Raw genomic sequence first — 26,038 nt, forward strand, 5'->3', positions numbered from 1 at the left:
TCAAGGATAACTTTCAGCAAGTTTCAAAGGTCGGGTCAGCCTGGGATACTGAGCCCATAGTATTTGCTGTACCATTCATCTGTTTTGAATTATTAGTCTTACCCAGCTTCAGTCGGCTCTCAATGGACTGGCTGTGCTTTTAGCTCTCAGGTCGTATTTTGTTTCGGTAGTGGGCAAGGGACTTTAATAATTATTTTTTGTGCTATACTGACATTGGGGAGAGAAAAAGGGGATCTTAATGAAATTCAAGCACTCACAGATGTTCTGGAAAAGATGGGTTATACCTGACCAGCCACGATTGCCCCCCACAACCATGTACACAGAGTAGTGGCATCCCCCTCCATGCAGAGATGAGAAGGCACCATGCTGAACCTGGCAGCGTGGAGGTGGGGTCATAAGGGCAGGGCTTTCCCAGAGGGCCAGGAAGTAGTGGGCTAACCCGGGCCCTTTTCTAATGTATGAATGCATGTCCGGTGTTCTGCAGATGCTGCAAACTGAACTTCTTAGGAGCAAAGACTATGTCTCACTCAACTCCGAATCTGCAGAATCTAAAATTTTGCCAGCATATATTAGGCACTCAATAAATATTAACTGGATTGGATTTGACTGGATTGAACTGGGTTGGCTTGGGTTGATTGGACTGAATTGAATAGGATTGGGTTGATCTGGGTTGGGTTGGGTGGGTTGGATTAAGTTGGGTTGAAATGAATGGAATTGAGTTGAATTGGGCTCCCATCTCCCCTCTACTCTAACTATCATTTTTTACACAAAGCCTTTTATTTAAAAAAAAAATTTTTTTTCACTATTCTTTGGTTTTCGTTCATGGTAGGTTTTGGGTTTTGTTCTTTTTCTGGTTAGTTTGTTTATCTTGGTTGTTTGGTTTGATTTTGACTTACCCTGAGAATGAATTTGCCTGAGGCAGGAGTTTGACTTAGAATGCAAAGGTCTTTCCACATCCAAATATTTCTCCCTAAATAATTTGGCAAAATTCATTTTTCATTCCTGAGACCTAAGATTATCAGCCTATTATCCTAGAAACGGTGGAATAAAGAATCAAAGAATGCTGTTTCATTTATACCCTTTTAAAATAGTGAAATTTGTATCACCCTTTTAATAGTTTTGGCTTTCCTCTTAGCGGCTTTAATAATTTGATACTCTATTTGACAAATTCCACTGGGCACACATGGGTTCTTTAAAAAAGCACTTGGTGAAGCGAATTGACTGCAGAAAGCCTGGACTTGCTCCCCTCTTTGACTGTTTGTTTTTAACTTCAGAAGGTAGAAAGATGTCTCCCCCTGTGAGAAGTCAATCAAGGACTCCCTTTGTCTTTAGACTGAGGCACATTCTACTAGATCCCCTTCTTATAAACATCTGTCCCTCTCACTTTACATGGTAAAAATGGCCTAAAGAAATGCTGCCTTGGTTACTTTCTTAAATAAAATTATAGTTAAATGTACTAGTGGACATTTAAAGGAAAAGCTCCTGCAACATGAATAACACTCCAGTTTCCCTACTATTAAATCTGAATTTTTCCTATCAAGTTTTCTCCAAGAATAGTCATCTCTTCTTTGTTCTTCTTTCAGAAGACAATTAGTGATGAGTGGGTTGTATGTTCTTTCTTTCCTCAGACCCAGAGACCAGGGCTGAGGCCCCAAGAGGCATGCCTACCAGCCATAGTTGCCTATGGGTCCATACAGAAGCCTAGTTCCACAAGAGAGGTCTGGTAAAAGAGAAAAGGCTGAGATCTTCATGGGTCCTCAAAAAAGGTCTTTAAAACATGAGGGAGGGTCTATGCCAGAAGAGGCAATGGGAGGGAGTAGCAGGGAAAAGAAAACAGGAATCAGTCCATTGAGCAGGAGAGATTAAAACCCCAATAGCCTTTGCTATTGCTAACCAGGACTTGCTCCTGCATTCAGCTCTGTGTGGGCCAGGTACATTAAAGGACCCAAGAATAGGGTTGACCGGGTACCCAGTTTGTTTTCTTGATGACCTTGGATTTCTGGGATTCTCTCCAGCTTCTGGATGCTAACCCTTACTCACAACATTTTGTCCATGAAGACATCCTCAGGTTCTACTTACCCCCCTCTCAGCACTCCATAAATTATATCCCTTCCCTTCAAGTCTGTTAATACTCAGTTCCACAGGTAATGAGCGGTGGAGGCTTCCTGCTAAAATGAATCCTTCACAAAATGAAGACTTTTCCACAGTACTTTAAAACACCTGGGGCCAGCTGCAGGTTCTTCGTCAGATCCCAGGCAATATCCTTCAGCTCCTAGAATTCCTGTGTCACCTTCTCCCAGGTCTTTGTTAGCAGATTGTGTTCTTTTCCACCTACCTCTTCTGGAGAGCTCTTTCTCTCTTTGACACCTTCCCAGAGACAAGGCTTTAGGAACAAAAGGAAAAAAACATTTGACTTGGCTGCTTGCTTCTTATAGGACAAAGGCCTCTGGCTGACTTGCTTAACAAACTACTCTAAAGCTTAGTGGCTTAAAACAACAATTTATTATCATTATTATTATTATTATTATTAATATCATTATCATCATTAGTGTTAGTATTATCTCATGCATCTGTTGACTGAATCAGCTGGGCAGTTCTCATTTAGGATCTCTCATGGGGTTGTAATAAGACGGATAGAGCCCAGGGCTAGAGTCATCTGAAGGCTAGACTCACTGAACATCCAAGATGGTTCACTCAGTGGCTGATGATCAGCTGGAGATCACCTGTGGTTGTCAACCAGAACAACTTCATGTGGTTTCTCCATATGGCTTTTCCAAGCCAGTAATCATGTCCCAGGAAGGAATGTCTCAAGAAGCTAGTTTTCTGAGAGACCCAGACTAAAGCTGCAATGGTGCTTAGGACCTAGCCCTAAGAGTCTCTGAAAGTCACTTTCACCATACCCTATTATTCAGGCAAAGCATCATCATCAGTCTAGGATCAAGAGAGGGGGAATTCCATTTCACCTCTTGAAGAGGGGAGAAATAAGCAAGTACAGGGAAGGAGAGAATTGGTGGCAGCCATGTTTGTAAACTCTCTACCAACAGGGTTGTACCATATTCTTCTTATTCCAAGAGTCTAAAACCCTTTCATTTGTCCCTGACCCTATGCTGCCTCTATTCCCTTCCCCTCAAACTCATGATGCCTCTAATTAATGACTTCTCTTAGGAGTGTATCTTCAGTAAGTCAATAAAAGGGATTTAACAGATTTCTTTATAAGCCAGTCCTGAAGTGAGCATGGTAAGTTTTGGCTCAGAGAATGGCTGCCTTAAAACCTGAAGAGCTCTTTTATTTATTTTCTTTAAGTTATTGGGTTTTTAAAATAGAAAGTCTATGGGTTTCAACTGTATCACACACACTGCAGAAATTTTCAAGTGTTCCCACCATTTCTTTCTTTCCTTCTTTCTTTTTTTTTAAGAACTCAAACAACAAACCACCTTCTGAAGTTCTTCTCTGGACTAGTACTTAGGAATGAAAAGTCAAAAAAAGAGAAAGAAACAGGAGTCACAGGGTGGGGGGCAGTGAAAATTCAACTGAAAATAACGAATTTTTTTGAGAGTTTACATAAGTCTAAAACCCCTCTGTCTGGAAGGGAAGTGAATCTTCTGGAGCATCAACACTCTGTAGAAAACAAATGAGGTTTACACTGAAAACCCTCACAGCCCAATCTCACTACTGTCTCCCTCTCCCACCAAAGGCTGCAGTCCATAAGAGGACATAGGAAACTCCTCATCCAATGCCTCTGGCCTGCTCTGGGCTCCTCACGGAATCATCCAGGGTCATCTCTTTTCCAAGGGTCTCTCCCCCACCCCCAAGCATAACTGCCACGGGGATATGGTGGGGGAGGCTCCTGTGACTCAGGGCAGCTTCCTCCCCACCCCAGGCCGTCCATTCATGAGGCCAAATATTGCTTGTGTGAAGCTGCTTCCAATCTTTTGGAGGATAATATAGCAGAAAGGGAAGTTAAGAAGGCAGAGGTGGACATTGTTATTTGTATTTTACTCTCAGACACTTTCAAAATCACCTCCCAGTTGGCACGGTGGTTTACTGAAAAGAACACTGGATGGGGAGTTCCACAGCTTAAGGTTTGCCCTCTTTCTCCATTAACAAACAGTGTGGCCCTCTCAGGGCTCAGCTGGGAAATGAGATTCCTGCACTACCTAATAATCTGTAGGTCTCTCTTGTCCCCAGAATTTCCTTCAGGAAAACTAAGGTCAGGAAGAAATAATGGCAGAAAACCCCACATGGCAAGGCTGCATCCAGAAACAGTTCTGCTCCCCTTACCCTGCCTGCCACAGGAGGCTGCCCCACCCTACAGCATCTGAAGTGAGTCATTTGTCCCCAGCCCCCTTTCAGGCCACTGTGGGCAGCCCCTATGAGGAAGAGTTTGCAAACTTGCTGCCACAGATAAAATCCACAAGCAGTTTCCCTGAAAGGCGAGGAGCTGGGGTGGGTGGGGTGGGGGTGAGCGGAGGCCCTGTTCCCTCAGCTCTGGAGGTCTCTGTATTCTTTAGCTCTTAATCATTAGATCAGGAAAAGGGGGAAGGGGCAGGGATTGGAGGCAGAGGGGGAGGTAAAGGGGAAGAAAAAAACTCAACACCAACAAAAAGAAAGACAGCCTCACACTCAGGTCCTCTGGGACCAAGAACTCCATTCAGAGTTTTCAGAAAATAGGGTCAGGCATGTCTTGTGACCTGAGACCCCAGAGCTCCTCTGTTCTCCATAATTATCTAATACAGCACTCTCCCTGCCAAATACAATGAAACAATTTGTCACTTCAATTATCTGTCAGTCAACACTGAGGCCTTTTCAACAGGCCAGCACATGTGTTTGGAGAGCTTGTCAGTGAGGGCTGTCTAGCCAGACCCATAACCATGGAAAATGGAACCTTTGTTAATTCTGGTTCTTAGAAAAGGAAATCCATTCAATTTCTCTCCTCTCGCTCGCTCTTCTTTTCTAAATGCCTTCAGTTTGGAATTTGCACAAGGAGCTGAATTGGTCCTGCTCTGAACCTTAAATGACTGGCCAAAGGATTTGCATGAGGAAGCAGAAATTAATTATTCCTTTCGGGGCTTTTTCCCCCTGGTCTCTGTAATTCTGTGTTTAGAGGCAAGATTACACCCAGCATTACCAGCAGGATGGGGGTGGTGCAAGGGATGGGAAGTGGGGGTAAGGGGAGGTGTGCGGGGGAGGCGGGCAGGGAGATGTTTGCATCTTGTTAGTGCTTCCTGAGTTCAGGCCAAGCAGCCAGCTTCACTGCCTCTTTTCCCCTCCTCAGACAGAGGGCAGCTCCACACCCAGCCACCAAGTGGAAAGCTCCTAGGGGAAGTTTCCTTCCAGGTTCTTCAGATTTCTTGGAGAAATAAGGGGAGAGGAAATCTGTTTTGAGGGCGCATGGTCCCTTGGGAGTCAACCCTGGCTTCTATTTCTACCTAGACTAGAGATTGTTAGCTCCTGTGAGGGGGCAGACCTCCTTCACTGTGAGGGAATGGGAAGGGACCTACTTCACTGTGAGGGGACAGGGACTTCCTCCCTGTGAGGGAACCAGACCTCTTCCCTGTGAGGCAACAAGGACCTCTTTCACTGTAAGGGGCCTAGACCTCCTTCCTTGTGAGGGAATGGGGAACTACCTCCTTCTCTGTGAAAAGACAGGGACTTCCTCCTTGTGAGGTCACCTGGATCGTGTCTCTGTGAGGAGGAAGCAGAACTGTGGCTGAATCACTGAGGCCTAAATGGAGAGGTCTATATATTCTTTGATTTCCCAGGATAGTCTGACTTTAAATGCTCCATCCCAGTGTCAGACCTCGTATGAAGCTGCGTGTTTTCATTTGGGGTTGGGAATATAAGGTTGCTATGAGACAGTGTGCTGGTAACAAACAAAGCCAAAAGACCCTTCATGGTTCACCAAGGTCCATGTGCACAGAGTGGCTTATATGTTTCAAAAGTGGGAGCGGGGTGGTAGATACACATGGGTCCATCACGGTGGTATAAGATTGGTAATCCTGTCTTGATTGTTTACACAGGGATTTTTAAATACATTGTCCTACAGCAAATAAAGTTAATGTGTTTAAAAATGTAAATATATATATGTATTATAGATATGTGTGTATTTGTATATATATGTGTGTGTATATATATTTCAGGCACATTGGAGTTTTAGTTTACTGAACACACTACAAATTCTCCTCCTACCTGAGAATGTGTCTCTCCCCACCCAGCCCCAGTTTCCTGTTCCCACAGGAAGCTGTAGACTGGAATCTATTACTTCTGAATCTACCCAGAGATTCCTTCTCTTCCCTCCAGTCCCAGGACCCGACACCAAAAGAGAACATACACTGGTGTCTTCCAGGCATTGGAATTTTGTCCTAGGACAGCTTGGAAAATGGATCCCTGAGATTTTCAAACCAAGTCTCATTCTGTCTACACCAGTAGATTAGACATCTTCAGGCTGACCCTGACCTCTTAGCTGATGAAAATCATCCTTTTCATTGGTCTTTTTTTCCTGCTTCCATCCCTCCTTTTCACTTTCTTCCGCTCATTTTTCTTTTCTCCTTTTCCTTTCCCATCTGTTTCCCTTCCCACCTTTTCCCTGCCAGCCCTTTCTGTTTTGTTTTCCCCTCTTATCCTTATGATTATCTGCCTGTTTCTTTCTTTTTGAGCCCAAAGACTCTCACAGCCATCCCCACAGCCCTGGGTTATACAGAAAAAGAAATCATCCTCTTTTTTTTTTTTTTTTCTACTTTAGAGTCAGAAAATATAACCTAAAGTGGGGAGGTCTTAAATTCAATCAGGAAGTCGAGTTGATACTGCCAACTACATACATCAGGAAGGAGCTACCAGGTAGCCCCAAGCCTAGCCAGTTCCCCTAATCATCATCCCTGCCTCCCTCTCACCACCAGAACACCGTGTACTTTTCTCCACTTGAATTAGGTGGCAGATCTCTGCGAGAAAGGATTCGGACAACCAAGCTGAATACGGTCCAAGAGGTAACTGGGTTTTTTTCTCATAAGCTCTGGGTAGAGCCTCTCTTCATCTCTCAAGGAAGAGCCCACAGTGGGGGAATGACACAAGGAGAAGAAAACAGTATTTCTTTCCAAACAGATACCCTGGAAATTAACTGGCCTCTACGGAATGACCACTCACTTACAGAAACTATATACTTACCCTAAATAGCCTAACAATTAATTGGCAAAATTATTTGGGGGTGTTTCATATATATAAAGCACAAAACACACGTGTTCCTTTCTTGTAACCCCATGCTTTCAAGAAGGGTGTTCGTGTTCAATAAGCCATAGCTCCATTCTCTACTGTTTTCAGATTTTAGACTGATCATTTTGGGGCTTCTTCTAAAAATCAACCCTATCTCTAATACAGGAAAATTAGCAACCACGAGAGCAAAATGAAAAACTATGCCTCCGTACTGAAAGCAATCCCAAAAGCAGAGTGTTTCTAGAGGATCTGAAGTCTAGGCAGCATCAGGAAAATTTAACAAGCATCTCTGAGAATATCCCGTGTGGAGTGCTCAGCACTGAGGCAACGCCGAACCCCGAAGCTAAAGGAGCTGAGGTGCAGACAGACTCACAGCCACCCATGCACAAAGGTAGGGTCTAAAGTTGAGGGGAGGGAGGGGCAGTCAGTCTGTTTTCTCTCAACTCTGGGACAGGCATGCCAAGGCCCTCGCCTCCCCTCACCTTCTCTCCAACCTCCCTGCTGACCTACTCCCCTGCCCAAAAATCCTCCTTGCTTTATTGACATCAGTGTTTAACCTTTCACCCCTGGCAACCTCTACTGTTTGCTCCTTGGGAAAGATGGTGACACAGTTGCCCTCTCTCCTGGTCACTCCCCAGAGGGAAGGGGGCAGAAAGAGCCCTGAGTTGAATGAGCATTCTATGGGGTCACAGGCAGGGGGGCTGTGTCTAATCCTATCTCAGGTCTTGCACAGTTTGGAAGCATTTCCCAAGGAGCTATTGCAGGCATGGGATATTCTGTCTCTCAGGAACCTAGTCTTTCCAGCACATTGTTTGGTTCTCTCATCCTGCCTTTGGTTAGTCCCAGGTTTTCCTTCCCACAGGCGATCTCCCTCTACACCTAGGGGGAAAAAAAATTACATATTTGGAGGGAGCAATAACTGCCTCCAAATTCAGGGACTAGAGCCAGCCTGTGGAGAAAACCTTGCCATCCAAAAGGAAAAGGAAAGGGGCATCCAGAGGAAATTAGGTCAAGCTTTGAATATGTGCACTGGTGTCTCTCTGGTCATCCCAAGTTCCCAGAGATGCCAGAGAACATGGGGATCTCCAGCCTGAATGTCTGAATGCCATATTCGTTTGGGTAGTAGAGGCTTTTAAATTTTTCCTAGACTCTACTCCATTTCACTTTCTTTGGCTATAATCATAAAATGTTCAAAAATGATAATGTATTTCTCTTGGGTGACTCCATAGAGTAAATATTTTACATACAATTTACCCAGAAACCCAAAAACGATTTGCTGAAACCAGACCAAACACAAATTTGCCACCCTTCTGAGAAAGTGAATAAAGCTTCTTGGGTGGTGAAGCAGAATCATGTGAAAAGCAGCAATGCAAAATTTTAAAGCACACATAAGTTCACCGAACTCAATGAATATAAGCCATTTTAAGTTATTTTTACATCTAAGTAAACATTACCTACATTACTTGAATTATATAATTTGCTTTACAATTGTCCTCTTGTTGCTACTAAAATTCTAACTCAATATAAGTGATACATATTATTTAAAATGATTGCAGTTCTAAGGGGGGTTGCTGCCAAGCTGGGAACAAGGGGAAAAGGACAGGAAAGGCCAGAAGACACAAAGCTTGGGTCTGCTTCCAAGGAGTTGAATGATAAAGAAGTTATTAATGATAAAGATAATCATTCATTCATAACACAGAAATAAAAATAGTGGGTAGTCTTACTCTCAGGTCTGAAGTATCAAATTCATGTATGCAAAAGCACTTTGGAGATCTGCAGATGAGCCAACATCTGTGTGGAACCTAAGTACAGATTTAAAGAACAAAACCAATGAAAGATATATTTATATATATATGTCTTCAATGCATATAAGTAATCATCAACATGCATATGTTCAAATATATATGCATACTTATGTGCAACGTATGTATATATACACATAGACATAAATATCCCATATATATAATCACACAAGTCAGAACAAACATACTTACTCAGATTGGGTCTTCCCCAACATTTTTGTAAGTGGGATCACTGGTCCTGTCAAAATGTGGAATAAATAGTTGTAGTCGACTTTAATTCATCTCCTTAAATATGGTGATGTTTTATAGTCTGAGCTGAAAGTTGGTTTCACAGTAGTACTAATATAATCACTTTACTTGTTGACTTAAGGGAAATGTTAACTTAATGAAGAGAAAGAGGGTGAGAAACAAGTATTTTTCCATTCTCCCATCCACGTGGCAATCCAACCTTTTTTTTTTAATGAAGTAGAAAGGAATAGGAAATCAAGCAGTATCACCTCAAACTTGAGTTAGCTTCTGATGATTTTGCCAAGAGGAAAATTCAAGTATTTCCCCCATAGATAGCCATCTCAGCAAGTAGTGAAGGTAAAATTCCTATAAGTAGAAAGCAAAGACTTCACGAGTCCATGAAAACTAACAGGTGTTTCAACCACACTTGAAGCAGCAAGACAAGAAGGAAGCTGGAAGTTCTGATTTGCCGTGGTTCTGAAGAACAAAGCCGCCATTGGCAAATACTTTGTAGGAGCTATGGGGCTGTGAAAGACCAATGATAGACATGCAAATGTGAAAGGGCCCTCAATACACTCAGCAGAGCTGAGTTTCCGCAGGCTGGGCGGGGAGGCTTTGGGGAGATAGCCGAAAGCGTATACCCTGAGCCAAAAATAACATTTGTGCTGTAAGGATGTTTAGGTAGAGCTGAAATGAGCCATTGAATGCTTTTTTTAATAAGTGCCATTGGCTTCTGAAAGGGCAGCAGTAATGCAAATTTGAAGTTTGATTTAGTTAATTGGGGGGAGGATTCACCAATTAATCATAGACAGAAAACTACTATTCCATTACCACATTTTTTTAAAAAGCGTCTCATTGATGAAATTCTTTTTAAAACAAAATAGTATACTCAAACATCTGAATCTGACTAATTCACCCAAGCGGAGATAAATAGATCAATAGTTAAGGTTGCTTACACTCAGCAACCGTTAGTGTCTGGAACTGCCTTTTTTTTTTTTTTTTTTTTTTTTTTTTTTTTTTTTTTTGAGATTTTATTTACTTATTTGACAGAGAGGCAGGCAAAGACAGAAGGAAGCAGGCTCCCTGGACAAAGCTGGGGCCTCAATCCCAGGACCCTGAGATCATGACCTAGGCCAAAGGCAGAGGCTTAACTCACTGAGCCACCCAGGTGCCCCTAGAACTGCCTGATTTTGACCTCACCCCTAATAGTGCTGCCCAGGGCAAAGAACAGTGCTAGTAACCACCAACCCCCACCCCCGCATTTACCCCCAACCCCCACCCTCCCCCCTCCCCCTTACCCACCCCCCACTCCCTCCGTCCTTTCACAGGCACAGCCCTGAGAAGCATCAAAAGGAGTTGACTGAACGTCCCTATCTTCCTTTGGAAGATCAAGGGAGCAGAATGAGGAAAACCATCCTTCTCAAGCCGGCTCCCAAGTGCGTATTAAAGTGAATATCCAGAATTTTGGCTTCCTGCTCTGCAAAATGAAAATTTACAAACTGCAAATGTCTTTTATTAATAACTACATTTTTACTGATTCAGAAAATACACCTGGTGTATTTCTTCTTGACTTTGGTGTTGACATTGTTGAAGTTGTTTTAGCATTGTATATCAGTTTCTGTCTCAAGTGAAGGTGTAAAGAGAGTTTTCAATAGAAATAATAACGTGTGGATGAGCAAAGCAGAATGTGAGCTGGAAATGTGTAAAATGAACTACTCAGTTTTAAAACATTTTTTCCATGAGTTTCACATGCAATGATATAATTCTTTCTAAAAGGAATTAATTATTAGTTGAAATGTTTAAATAAATATTTTGACTAAGAATATATTTCACACACATACATAGATGATGAATCATATTTTTGCAAAGAACTTCTGACAACCCTATCCTAAATTTTGCTTTATAAAACAAAGACCTCCTGGAAAAAAAGCTTGGAAAACATCACATCAACCCTCATTGTCTTCCTCCTGATTCCCTAACATCCAGGAAATGAAATAGTAATTCCCATAACTTTCAAGTGAGGTCTACTTGGGTTGGTTTTTGGATGAACCCTATTCCCATTCATCCCAACCCTCCTTCCCAAACTTTCTATATCTCATTCAGAGGGACATCAAGGTCTGGGAATTCAATAGCCTGAAAGCTATTGGGAATAGAGCATTGGGAAATGCTCTATTGTGTCTTGGGAGGTATAGTCTCAGTAAGTGATTTGCTGTAGGCTTAGGAGAAAATGGGAGATTCCCAACCAGAAAGGCTTGCGAGAGATTGTTTCTCTCCCAATATTTTGTTGGCCTAATCTACCCAAAAACCAGATAGTGAGGTAGGAGACAATTATATTTCAGGAGAGCAAAACCACCTCCTGGAGAAACAAGCTAAATTGTGTGGTTATATTACATAGCATCTTTAGTTACTGCTACAAGTGAAGTTGGCCAGAAATCCATCTCCTACATACTGGAGAATTTAAAAGATGCTTTTTATAGGTAGCACCATGCCTTCAGGAGAAGAAAAAGAGAGCCATTTACGAGTAGCAAGTGGCTTTTATAATGTAATCCAGTCTCAGGAAATTGCCACACTTTACTTTATAAAAATATGCATTTACTTTCTTTCAAAATTGGGCCTTAGAAAAATCAAATGAAATATTTACAATAAATGAAATATCTTTCACAATAATAATGTAAATTCTTAATCTGTGCCACAGAGCTCAACCACTTGGCTCACTGAGCTCCTGAACTCTCGGAGGAAATCACACAAAAGTGGCAATGATCAACCTTACTCAAATGTTGCCTTCTTACGTTGTGTTTAAACCTGTACATATGCACAGGCTTTCCCTATGGAGGAGCTATGACCTAGAGAGTGCAGATCTTAAGGACTTCTGGTTAGAAGTAGAGGAATGAACACATACATTATTCTCCTCTTCCTCCCCAGTAAGACAAAGAGATCTTGACAGCAATAGAACAACAAAATGTTGGAACCTGGAGAGCTAGTGGATGAATGTGTAACAGACTAAGTGGTCTGCAAAGATTGAACACTAAGAGAAAAATGGAGAAATAAGATAAACAACATCTTAACATCATGGGATACTTCATAGCACCAGATACCTCTGGAAGTAGGGGTAAAAGTGGAGTTAAAATCAGAAGAAAAGCCTGAGATCTCTAGATACCACTAATAATTTCTCCATCCTGACAGGAATAAAGATTTGTTTCCTGAAGAAAGTAAAACTTCGGTTTTCGGGACCGTGGAACACCACAGCACAGACTTGGGGCGGTGTGGGGGGGTGGTAGGAGAGTTCAAAAAATAGTGCTTAAAGTGGAAATTTATGTTCTTAACATTGACTCTTACACTTCTCCCTCTTGGCATCCAGATTGCTGATAAGCAGGCACATAACTCTTCAGGAAGGAAATTAGAAGACTTCACTGGGAAATTCAGTCAGAACAAGAGATAGGACTTAACAATACTCGCTTTGGGAGCTCCTTAATTGAAGCAACACAACCAAAACACCTTAGAGTAAAATTCACAGTAAACAAATTCTGCCCTCTTGCCCTGGGCTTCCATGGCCTTATAGTGACCTGCTCTTTAGTACAATGGGATAGCCAAGTATGAGGAAGTATAGCCAAGTAGAGGAAGATCTATAATATGAAAGATAGGGGCCAACACAAACATCTGAAAGCAACTTGAAGAAAATAGTTACAGGGCAAAAACTTAAGAAGAAAGAAGAGAAAATACTTCATCCATAAAATAAGAACAGGCAATCCTAAAAAGCAACGTTCAAAGAGTAAAAACACAGATATTGGAAATTAAAAATATGACGCCAGAAATGAAAACTCAATATGAGAATTGAAATACAAACTGGAGGACTTTCTCCCAAAAGTAGACCAAAAAGCCAGAGAGACCATGCAGAGAATTCCTAATAATTTATGTGGATACTCCAACCTCGAGAAAGTGGAGCATAGGGGTGCCTGGGTGGTTCAGTCCATTAAGTCATGATCCCAGAGTCCTGGGATTAAGTCCTACATTGAGCTCTGAGCTCAGCCAGGAGTCTGCTTCTCCCTCTGCCTCTGCTGCTTTCCCAGTGATTGTGCTCTCTCACTCTCACTCTCTCAAATAAATAAATAAATAAATAAATAAAATCTTTTTTTTTTTAAGATTTTTTTTTTTTTAAGATTTTATTTATTTATTTGACAGAGAGAGATCACAAGTAGATGGAGAGGCAGGCAGAGCGAGGTGGGGGGGAGCAGGATCTCCGCCGAGCAGAGAACCCGATGCGGGACTCGATCCCAGGACCCTGAGATCATGACCTGAGCCGAAGGCAGCGGCTTAACCCACTGAGCCACCCAGGCGCCCATAAATAAAATCTTTTTTAAAAAAGAAAGTGGAGCATAATTCCCACTCCTTAAATGTGGGTTCTGCATTAGAAACTTCCTTCCAACTAGTACGGTAAGAAATGAGGAATTTGGGGTGCAGTAACTTTACAGTGCAGAAACCTCTCAAACCTCAGCGAGGTGACCAAGGTTACCATCAACAAACAGTGATAAATCATGTTGATAAATAGTATGTCCTCTCAAGATAAGGGAAGAGTGCTTTGCTTCTGTGGTCTTCCTCCCAAAAATACATAACCCCGGTCTAATCACGAGAAAAACATCAGACAAATCCCACTAAGAAACACTTTAAACTGTTATAAGGTCACTAAAAACAAGAAAGGTTTTTGAGAAACTATAACAGCCAAGAGAGACGTAAGGATACGTGACAACTAAGTGTGTGTTGAAATCCTGCTTAAAGCCTGGAACAGAAAAAGAACATTAAGTGAAAACCAAAGAAGTCTGAATATTACAGATCTTAGTTAATCATGATGTATCGATATTGTTCATTAATTGTGACAGATGTACTATGCAAATGTCCACAACAGGGGAAAAGTGGATGTGGAATATATGGAATTCTCTGCACAACTGTTACTTTTCTGTAAATATAAAAATATTCTAATTTTAAAATGTATTGTTTTAATGTGAGCTTTATTGAGGTATGAGCAATAAACTGTGAGATATTCAAAGTGTCCATTAAGGTGATTTGATACACATATATGTTGTGAAAGGTGTCCCTCCATGCAGTTAATTAACACATCTATCACCTCACATACTTTTCTTCAGGTCTTTTTTTGTTTTGCTTTAAGGTGTTTTTTTGTTTTGTTTTTCTGGTGAGAGCATTTAAGTTCTACTGTCTTAGCAAATTTCAATTACATAATACAGTGTTTTTTTTTTTCTTAAAGATTTTATTTATTTATTTGACAGAGAGAGAGATCACAAGTAGGCAGAGAGACAGGCAGAGAGAGAGGGGAAGTGGGCTCCCCGCTGAGCAGAGAGCCCCCCCCACAACCCAATGCGGGGGCTAGATCCCAGGACACTGAGATCATGACCTGAGCCGAAGGCAGAGGCTTAACCCACTGAACCACCCAGGCGCCCCCATAATACAGTGTTCTGAACAATAGTCATTGTGTTTTACATTAGATCTTATTTATCTTATAGCTTAAAGTTGTATCTTTTTACTAACCTCTATTTCCCTTATTCCTCATCTTCTGGCTACCATTTTCCTACACTTTCTATATGTTAGTTGTTTGTTTGTTTGTTTAAGATTACACATATAAGGGCGCCTGGGTGGCTCAGTGGGTTAAGCCGCTGCCTTTGGCTCAGGCCATGATCTCAGGGTCCTGGGATCGAGTCCCACATCGCGCTCTCTGCTCACCAGGGAGCCTGCTTCCTCCTCTCTCTCTCTGCTTGCCTCTCTGTCTACTTGTGATCTCTGTCTGTCAAATAAATAAATAAAATCTTTAAAAAAAAAAAAAAAGATTACACATATAAGTGGTATTATACAGCATTTGTCTTTGTCTGATTATTTCACTTAGCATAATGCCCTCAGGATTTACCCATGTTGCTGTAAATGACATAATTTCCTCATTTCTCATGGCTGAATAAATCTCCATTGTATGGATGTACCACATCTTTACCCATTCATCTATTGATGGACACTAGGTTGTTTCTATATCTTGGCTATCATGAATAATGTTGCAATGAACATGAGAGTGCAGTTATTTATCCTTTTGATATCCTATTTTTATTTCCTTTGATAAATATTCAGAAGTGGGATTGTTGGATCATATGGTAGTTCTATTTTTTAATTTTTTTAGGAACTTAACATACTGTTTTCCATAGTGGTATACCAATTGACATTCTACCAACAGTGCACAAGGATCTCCTTTTCTCCATATCCTTGCCATAACAGATGTAAGGCAATATGTCATTGTGGTCCTGATTTGCATTTTCCTGGTGATTAATGCAATCTAGTACCTTTACATGTAACTGTGGCCATTTGTATGTGGGGAAAATGTGTATTCAGTTCCTCTGTCCATTTTTTTTTTTAAGATTTTATTTATTTATTTGTCAGAGAGAGCGAGGGAGAGAGAGCAAGCACAGGCAGGCAGAGGCAGAGGGAGAAGCAGGTTCCCCGACGAGCAAGGAGTCCGATGCGGGACTCGATCCCAGGACGCTGGGATCATGACCTGAGCCGAAGGCAGCTGCTTAACCAACTGAGCCACCCAGGCGTCCCCCTCTGTCCATTTTTTAATTGAATTGTTTTGCTGTTGAGTTGTATGTATTCTTTATATATTTTGGGGTATTAACCTCTTATCAGATGTATGATTTGTAAATATTTTCTCCCATTGCAAATATTTTCTAACCATTAGGTAGGTTGCCTTTTCATTTTGTTTGTTGATGGTCTGCTGTAAAGAAAGTTTTAGTTTGTTGTAGTCCCACATGTTTATTTTTGCCTTTGTTTTCTCAGCTTTTGGTGTCAGATCAAAAAAAAAAAAAATTGCCAAGGCAAATGTCAAGGACTTACCCATTTTCTTCCAGCAGTTCTATGGTTTCACGTCTTATAGTCAGGTACTTAATCTATTTTGAGTTGATTTTGTGTATGGTATAAGATAGAAATCCAGTTTCATTCTTTTGCATGTAGCTATCCAGTTTTCCCAACACCATTTATTGAAGAGGCTACTTTTCCCCATAATATATTCTTAGCTCCTTTATTGTAAATTAACAGATCATATATGCATGAGTTTATTTCTGGGCTCTCTATTCTATTCCATTAATCAATGAGTCTGTTTTTATGCCAGTACCATACTGTTCTGCTTACTATAATTTGTAATATAGTTTGAAATAAGGAGGTATGATGCCTCCAGCTTTGTTCTTTTTTCTCAAGATTGCCTTTGCTATTCAGTGTCTTTGTGGTTCCATATAAATTTTAGAATTCCCTATTTTATTTCTGCAAAAATGCCATTGAAATTTTGATGAAGCTGGGACTAAATTTCCCTACTGTTATTATATTGCTGTCTATTTCTCTCTTCAGGCCTGTTTATTTGCTTCATGTGTTCCTATGTTTGGTGTATAAATATTTACAAACATAGCCTCTAGTTTGCCTGACCCCTTTATCATTATATAATGACCTTCTTTGTCTTATATTACAGTCTCTGGCTTGAAGTCTATTTTGTCTCATATAATTTTAGCTACCTATGCTTCCTTTTGATTTCCATTTACATGGAATATCTTTTTTTATTCCTTTACTTTCACTTCTTGAAGCTGAGGGGAATCTCTTGTAGACAGCATATAATTGGGTCTTGTTTGTTTTTTTTTTTTTTTTCCATTCAGTGAGTATGTATCTTTTGATTGGAGAATTTAGTCCATTTACATTTAAAGTAATTATTGATAGGTCTAAACTTACTATTATGATTTTGTTAGTTATTTTCTTGACTATTTTGTAATTTCTTTTTTCCTTTCTTCTTCTCTTATTTCCTTTATTTATGATTTTATGATTATCTGTGGTGGTATGTTCATATTCCTTTCTTTTTATCTTTCCTGTATCTACCATAGATTTTTTTTGCTTTGTAGTTACCATGAGGCTTATATAAAATATCTTACCATTATAAACTGGTAACAACTTAACTTCCAATGAATACTAAAGTTCCATATGTTTAGTCTCCCCCCCACACAAATTTTATGTTTTTGATATCTATAATTTACATATTTATACCTTGCGGATATCCATTAAATTATTGTAGCTACAGGGTTTTTAAAATACTTTTCTTGGGGCGCCTGGGTGGCTCAGCGGGTTAAAGCCTCTGCCTTCAGCTCAGGTCATGATCTCAGGGTCCTGGGATCGAGCCCCGCATCAGGCTCTCTGCTCCACGGGGAGTCTGCTTCCTCCTCTCTCTGCCTGCCTCTCTGCCTACTTGTGATTTCTATCTGTCAAATAAATAAATTAAGAAAAAAAAATAAAAAAAATAAAAAAAATAAAATACTTTTCTTTTAAACTTCATACTAGATTTATAACTGATTTACACACCACCATCACATTAGAATATTCTCTTTTTTTAAGATTTATTTTTTTATCTCAGAGAAAGAGAGAAAGAGAACGTGGGGGGAGGGGCAGAGAAGAGAATCTTCAAGCAGACTCTGTACTGAGTGTGGAGCCCTACACAGAGGGATCTCAATCCCATGACCCATGACATCATGATCTGAGCCAAAACCAAGAGTTGGATGCTCAACTGACTGAGCCACCCAGGCAAGCCTAGAATATTCTTAATTTAACTATATATTTACCTTTACCAATGAGATTATACTTTCATATGTTTTCCTCTTACCCATCAGCATCCTTTTGTTTCACTTTGAAGAGATCCCTTTAATATTTCTTGTAAGGCTGGTCTAGTAGTGATGAACTCCTTTAGCTTTTGCTTGTCTAAAAATTCTTTATGTCTTCTTCAGTTTTGAAGGACATTGTTACCAAGTAGAGTATTCTTAGTTGGCAGTTTTTTTTCTTTTCAGCACTTGGAAGATATCATCCATTTCCTCTGACTTGCAAAGTTTTTGCTAAAAAATCTGCTAATTGTCTTCTGTGGATACCCTCGTGCATAACAAGTTATTTTTCTCTTGCTGCTTTTAAGAGTCTTTGATTTTAACTTTTAAAAATTTAATTACAGTGTGTATCTGTGTGGGTCTCTTTGGAGTCCTCTCATTTGGAACTGTCTTCAATCCCCAGGTTAGGGACATATTCACCCATTGTTTTTTTTTGTTTTTTTTTTTAAGATTTTATTTATTTATTTGACAGACAGAGATCACATGTAGGCAGAGAGGCAGGCAGAGAGAGAGAGAGAGAGAGAGGAGGAAGCAGGCTCTCCACCGAGCAGAGAGCCTGATGCGGGGCTCGATCCCAGGACCCTGAGAGCATGACCTGAGCCGAAGGCAGAGGCTTTAACCCACTGAGCCACCCAGGTGCCCCCACCCATTGTTTTTTTAAAAAGTTTTCTGTCTCTTACTTTCTCTCTTTTCCTTCTTTGCACCTATAATACAAATATTAGTCCACTTGATGATATCTCATGAGTTCCTTAAGGTTTCTTCACTCTTTTTCCTTCTTTTTTCTTTTTGTTCCACTGATTGGATGAATTCCACTATCCTGTCTTGGCATTCATTGATCCTTTCTTCCACTTCATTTAGTCATTGATCTTTTCTTCCACTTCATGTAGTCTGATATTGACCCCTTTATTGAATTATTCAGTTTAATTATCATATTCTTCAGCTCTATGATTTCTGTTTGGTACTCCTTAATATTTTCTCTTTGTTCACTTTTTCGCCTTGTTCACTTGTTCACTAGTTAATGCATTGTTCTCCTGACTTCAGTAAACATCTCTATAACCATTACTTTGAACTCTTTATCAGGAAAATCAGTTATTTCAGTCTCACTGAGGTCTGTCTCTGGAATTTTGTCTTGTTTATTGTTGTTGTTTGGCACATATTGCTCTGGTTTTGAGGGGTCTTATTAGTTTTTCATTTTCCTTGAATTTAGTGTTAGTTTCTGCACAAAACAGCCACTTCTCTAAGTCTTGAAAGAGTGGTCTCATGTAGAAGATGAATCTACAATCCAACTCATGGCCTTAGTTGTCTCTCAAATCTTTGTGATTGTCCAAGTCACCTTATTTAGTCTTAGTGGCTCCCAGTAGTTGAAAGTATGCCAAGACCTGTCAGTATCTCAAAGGGGAAGACCTACATACAGGTGATTGGAAGTCAGGCCCTCAGGCAACAGCTTTTATAATATGGAAAATAGGCCTCTTTCAGGGAAAGATTGGGAGGTAAACATTTCTGTCTGTTCCCTCTATATTGAGCAGTGGAGGAACGGCCAGTTAAGATCTGGGGGGGTTTTTGTTTGTTTGTTTGCCACAGTTCTGTGGGAGCCCACAAGCCCAAGCCTCACTGGCCACCAGAGCCAGGCATTCAAGGTGATTGTCCTCTGGATGGTAGCCAAAAGAGGCTGGGTGCAATACATGTACACAAGCCCCTTCCCAGGGAGATACTGGCAACCAGAGTAGGCAAATGAGAAATCAGAAAGAAAAACAAATTCTGTAGTGAAAGCTTTACCCTCTAAGGTCCAAAATATGATAGAAGAGAGAAAACAGGGAAAGCAAAACTTCAAAGAAATATTCTAGAAAGTTGAGTTTCTGTGTTTGAAGTTCTCACAAAGGGCCTAGAAAGGTGGTTGAAAGTACACTTACCTTAAGATATATCATCATGACATTTCAGAGCACTGAGGTTAAAAGATGCAAAAAACCTAAGAAAGTAAAACCAGTTTTTATGTAAGGGGCCAAAATTACATTGGCATCAGAACTCTCTACAGAAATACTAAAAAATAATGCTGTATTCCCATTAAAATTCTGAAAAATAATCACAGAAATGTTGTTGCTCTCTTCTCAGTATATCACATCAGTAGAAAAATTAAGTTGACTTGTCTCAATGCTGGTCATGGTAACCTTGATGACCTTTGGCCAGTGTATCTACCATGTTTCTCCACCATAAAAGCCACAATTTCCTCCTTTGTATTTGATTAGTATTTTGCTGGGAGATAGTTCTATATTACCCCCATAGTCTCTCCTTTATCCTCAAACTTCCATCCATGAACTCCATTGATCCATTGACAATTCTGTACCTATATCAACTACTTCATGATGTTTGCCAAACAATCCTACTATTAGTTGAGATTCTTCTGATTAGAAATACTTTCCTTTCTCTTGTTTAGTTATTCATTTATTTACTTATTTTCTTATACTAGCATGAACTTTGGGTTTCTTTTTTATTCAGTATGTCGTAACCCACTACTCTAAATGTTCATTTTAATGCTCATATTTTCCTAAATTTGCTTAGTGGGAATCCCTTTGAACTGGCTCTTGTATTCTTTTGACATGTCCTTTAACTTGTCAAGCATTACCTTATTTCCTAACACAGTAAGATATTTCAGGTTCATTTTTTATTTTCTTTGCATCTGTCTAGGTTCATTTATTTCTCTAAGGAGATATATACATATACCTCTACAATTATCAACATCTAGTCGGAGTTTTTAAATATAGATAAGGATACACACACACACACACACACACACACACTCATGAGTTCATCCTGATACTTCCAAATTCTAATATAACACCTCAGTATTCTTTTAGCTCCCTCTTGCCATACTTTTAAGTCCCTTCTCATCTCTTTTCCTCCATGTTTATCTGCTTTATTCATCTTTTCTTCTCTCTATACATCAGCTGTCCTCACATCTCCAATCCACACGATAAAAATATATATATATATATGGTTGTGAATAGTTTCTAACTTTTGAGTTACAACTTCAGTGAAACAGACAAAACCAGAACTTTTCTTGTCTTTCTAACTTCAAAATTCCTATGAGAGAGTGAATGGCCTAGTCTCAGCCCTAAAAGTGGCTTAAAAATAGGGTAATGTGGTGTAAACCCAGCATTGTGGATGTAGTAAGGAAGAATCAGCTCTCAGAAGAGGGATGGGCAGTTCCCAAAAGAAGTGGGGCAATGAAAGGGAAAACAATAGATGTTTACCACAGGCTGAGAACTGAACACATCAACAGTAGACCTGAACAGGGAATATGGTGAATGCTAGAAGCAGTTCTGAAAATCTTTTGGTAAGCTCTAAGTCAACACAGCAATTATTCATTAGAGATTCCAGAGTAAAAATAATAACAACAATATTAATAAACCAAATGGGGTCTATGAAAAAAAAAATACAGCAAAATGAAAGGAGAAGAAGCTCAATCCAAAGATTCAGAGGCAGAACATACTTTTGAAAATTATTTAATGCAAGACTCTGGAAACAAATTCATAAAACTTTTTGGTATTCTCAAAAGAATGTAAAACCAGACGCAAGTATTCTTAAAAATAAAAGATGAAAGAATAACAAGATGAGGTGAAAAGAAATATGGTTGAGGTTTTTTTTAATGTTAAAAAAACTAAAAGTATATCAGCAGATCAATTAGAATATAGAGAGAAAACCTAAGAGAAGAAATTTATGAGAGAAATTTCATGTATGTACCTAGATCAGAGCCTGTTACAAAGTAAGTTCTCAAATATCTGTAATACAAACAATTAATCAAGCTGAGGTTATTCCTTGTTAAAAAAAAAAAAAGAAAGAAAGAAAGAAAAGAAAAGAAAAAATGAGAACTGGATCTCAAGCAACAGCTTTATGTATATGTAAAATATATGTAAGCAAAATACATTAAAAAGCAAAAAATAAAGAGTGGGAATGCATATTGAAGGAATAAACTATGTTCTAATCGAAAAACAATGAGCAATGACCCATGTCAAAGCATATCTTAGAATTTTTAAATTATCAGATACAAATAAAAATTTCTTAAAACCCAGAAATTATATATTTTTGAAAAAATGGGTTTTCTTCAAAGGAATAAGCACTAGATGATTTTAGAATTCTGTACCACTATACTAAATGTCAGGTGAAAGTCTACATGGTTTTGAGAAGAAAAGATTGTGGCCCAGAATCACTCCCAGGAAAGTTATCTTTCATGTATGAATCATACAAGCAAGGGGTCTGAATCTCCATAATCTTTTAAAGAGTCTTAAAACATCACAGAGCTAAATGAGAGCTTAAGAATGGAGCAGTTGTGGTATAAAATGACAGTGAGCAATTATACCAAACAAACAATTAGGTATGAATAGTTGTTGCAAGTCTGGTTAAATAATTAATTGCAAATGTTAGAAAATCACTTCTGAAACAGAAGAGACATAATGTAAAAATAACAATTTAGAAACAATAATCTGATGATTTCACAGATGAATTCTTTCAAACTTTCAAGGAACAGATAATTCTTATGCTATTTAAACTTTCTCAGAGCATAAGAAAAGATGGAAGCCTTCCCAGTTAATTTTAGAAAGTCTTCAGAACTCTCAAATCAAAACCTAAAAACGTACAAAAAGGAAAACTACAGGCTAATCTCACTTGCTATTTTAATCTAAAAGTCTAACTAAAATATTAGCAATGGAATCCAGCAGTATATTATAAGAATACTACTCCATGTCCAAATAAGATTTATTCCAGGAATGAGGAATGATTCAAACTTTTTCAATCAATGTACATTAACACAATAATGTCAAAACATATGAATATCTTGAGGGAAAGTAAAAGGTATTTAAAAGAATTTTATAGTTATTTCTGATTTGTTTTAAAGACAGCAAAAACAGCAAACTGAAATTAAAAGGATGCTCCCTTACCTAATAAAGAATATTTATTTTGGATGAAGTTCTACCATTATTACACTTGATGATGAAACATTTTTAAAGTTAGAGACAAGACATGGATATTATCTGTCACCACTGTTAACTAACATGGAAGTTCTAAACCATACAATAAAATAAGAAAAAGAAATCATATAAATTCATGTTTAAACAGAGGAAGGTTAAATAAATTATTTGCAAATGATGTTAACTTTTACCTGCAAAAGCAACTGAAAAAATAAGAACAACAATTAGAAAGGAAAAGTGTGAAATTACAAATATCTGTACAGAAATATATATCTTTCCTGTATACCATGAAGGAAAAAATAGAAACTATAAAGCAAAAGATACCACAAATGCAACCAAACAGTCAATACCTAAGATTCCACTTTAACAAAGTTGTTGATGTCTGAACAAGATAGTTCTATCAGCTCATGCTTTGACACACATCTTGTCAATGACAGATAAAATGTAAAACAGAATATTAGAAAGCTATGGCTAATTCAAAAATAGGATACACATCACCACAGATCAGAAACTGAAGAAAAACACAAAGGAAGAATAAAGTTGAAGCTATGGCCTGCTAGGCTTTCATCTAGGAACAAGCAAATGGGTCCAGAATTCAGCTCCTTAACAATAAAGGGCACTAAAGTACTCTATCCAAGACAGGGAAAAATAGCCAAGCTCACTAGTTGAAGCCAGGAGACAATGGAGTGATATCTTTAAAACCCTAAGGAAAGATGATGTCAACATAGTTTATAATCAGCTAAACCATTATTCAAGAGTGAGGACAAAGTAGAACATTTCAGATCTACAAACATAAAAAGATTTTATCTGATAGCCCTTGCTAAAAGAACTACAAATGATGTGATTCAACAGAAAGAAAAGCAAATCCAGAGGGAAGACATGGTATATAAGAAATAATAGTAAGAACTAAAAATGGATAGGTTTGTTGGTAAAATTAACAATACCTATCTATATGTATAATGTATACCATATAATACACATATACATATATACTCTATAATTAATAATTTAGGTAATTTTTATGTTTGGAATAAGGTAAAAATGAAAACTCTAGACCTGAGCTGTCCAATATGGTAGCCACCAGCTATATGTAAGCACTGAGTACGTGAAGTGTAGCTAATCTGAACTGAAGTATGATGAAACATAAAATATACACTGGATTTCAAAGAATTTGTATAAAAAATAATGTAAAATATCTCATTAATGTTTTTATATTGATTGCATATTAAAATGATAATATTTGGTTTATGAGTTAGAGAATATATTTTACAAAAATTATTTTCACTATTTCTTTTTATTTTTTTAAACTGACTACTACAAAATTTTAAATTACATATGTGGTTCTCAGTAGCAATGCTCTAGATAATAATGTCAAAATGATGGAGTGGTAAGGCAGAAGACAGAGGCTTTTTCTAAAGAGTTGCCAACAATAGATAAAATTTCTATCATGTTTAAGGAAAGAGAAGGCACACTAAATAACTACAGGCTTTGTTACCAAAAAAATTTATCCTTAAGTATAAATGTTTCAAAAGAATAGAAATATCAACCAGAGTTTCCAAACCACCTTAAAAAGGAAAAAGGGGAATGTAGAAATTTTCATCAATGCATCAAAAGAAGGAAATATGGGTACAATAAAAGACAAAGAAAAGGATGATTTTTTAAAAAGATGGCAGAAATAAGTCCTAATTTTCAGTAACTACAAAAATGTAATCTCAACTTTAAATTCAACTTTCTTTGAAACAGTACAAGAGGGACTTTCTACCCCAGAAGTGGGGAACATAATTTTTAAATTACACATGAAATTTTTACAAAAATTGAACATATTTTAGATTTCAAAGGAAGTTGCAAATGATTTCAAAGAATCAATGACACAAACCATAGTCTCTAATTTGGTCAAATTAAACTAGAAAGCAATAATAAGAGAGTTTTTAAGAAATGTATGTTTGGAAATTTCTAAATGAACTCTGAAATAACTCATGGAATAGGACAAAATTAAAAGAGAAATGTTAAATATTAGAGCTGAGTAACAATAGAAGTGGTGCATAGGAAAACTAATGGAACATAGTTGAATCAAAATTATAGTTCTAAAGTCAGTCTGGAAAAAAAAATGTTAAAGATAAAGATTAAATACGCAACCCACAAAGCAAAACAGGACACAATATCTTATATCAAAGAAAATAAAAGCGGGAAAGGAGTTAACAGCTAAAATTAATTAAATAGAACACAAAGAAATCATACTGAGTATCAATAATAATGAAAGATGGTCTTTATAAACATTAATAAAAGAGGGATGCCCGGGTGGCTCCCTCAGTTAAACATCTGTCTTCGGCTCAGGTCATGATCCTGGGGTCCTGAGATCAAGACCCACATTGGGCTCCCTGCTCAACGAGGAGCCTGCTTCTCCCTCTGCCTGCTGTGCCCCCTGCTTGTGCACTCGAGCTCTGTCTCTCTCTGTGTCAAATAAATAAACAAAATCTTTAAAAATAAATAAATAAACAATAAAACATATCTGGGGGGCACCTGGGTGGCTCAGGTTATGATTTCAGGCTCCTGGGATGGAGCCCCACATCAGGCTCTGCTCAGCAGGGGGCCCGTTTCCCCCTTCCCCTCTGCCTGCCTCTCTGCCTACTTGTGATCTTTCTCTCTGTCAAATAAATAAATAAAATCTTAAAAAAAAAACACACAAATCTGCCATAAGACTGCCAAGATAAAAGAGAAAAGGCACATATCAATAATATTTAAAACAGGAAGAGGGAGATAATCTCAGAACTGTAGAGTTCTAAAAATCATAAAATAATAATGTGAATTAAATGCTAATGTGATGAACAGGATAAATTTCTAGAAACACAATTAAATACCAAAATTGGGTTAAGAAAAAATAGAAAGCCTCAACAAACAGCTTAGAGAAATTGTATTAGTAATCACAAGCTTTTCCCTACAACAGGTAAAAAGCCAGAGCGGTTGTTTTTTTTTTAAGATTTTATTTATTTATTTATTTGACAGAGAGAGAGATCACAAGTAGGCAGAAAGGCAGGCAGAGAGAGAGAGGGGGAAGCAGGCTCCCCGCTGAGCAGAGAGCCCGATGCAGGGCTCGATTCCAGGACCCTGAGATCATGACCTGAGCCGAAGGCAGAGACTTAACCCACTGAGCCACCCAGGTGCCCCATCC

Source organism: Lutra lutra, chromosome 2 (assembly GCF_902655055.1).
Source record: "Lutra lutra chromosome 2, mLutLut1.2, whole genome shotgun sequence".
Classification (NCBI taxonomy): Eukaryota; Metazoa; Chordata; class Mammalia; order Carnivora; family Mustelidae; genus Lutra; species Lutra lutra.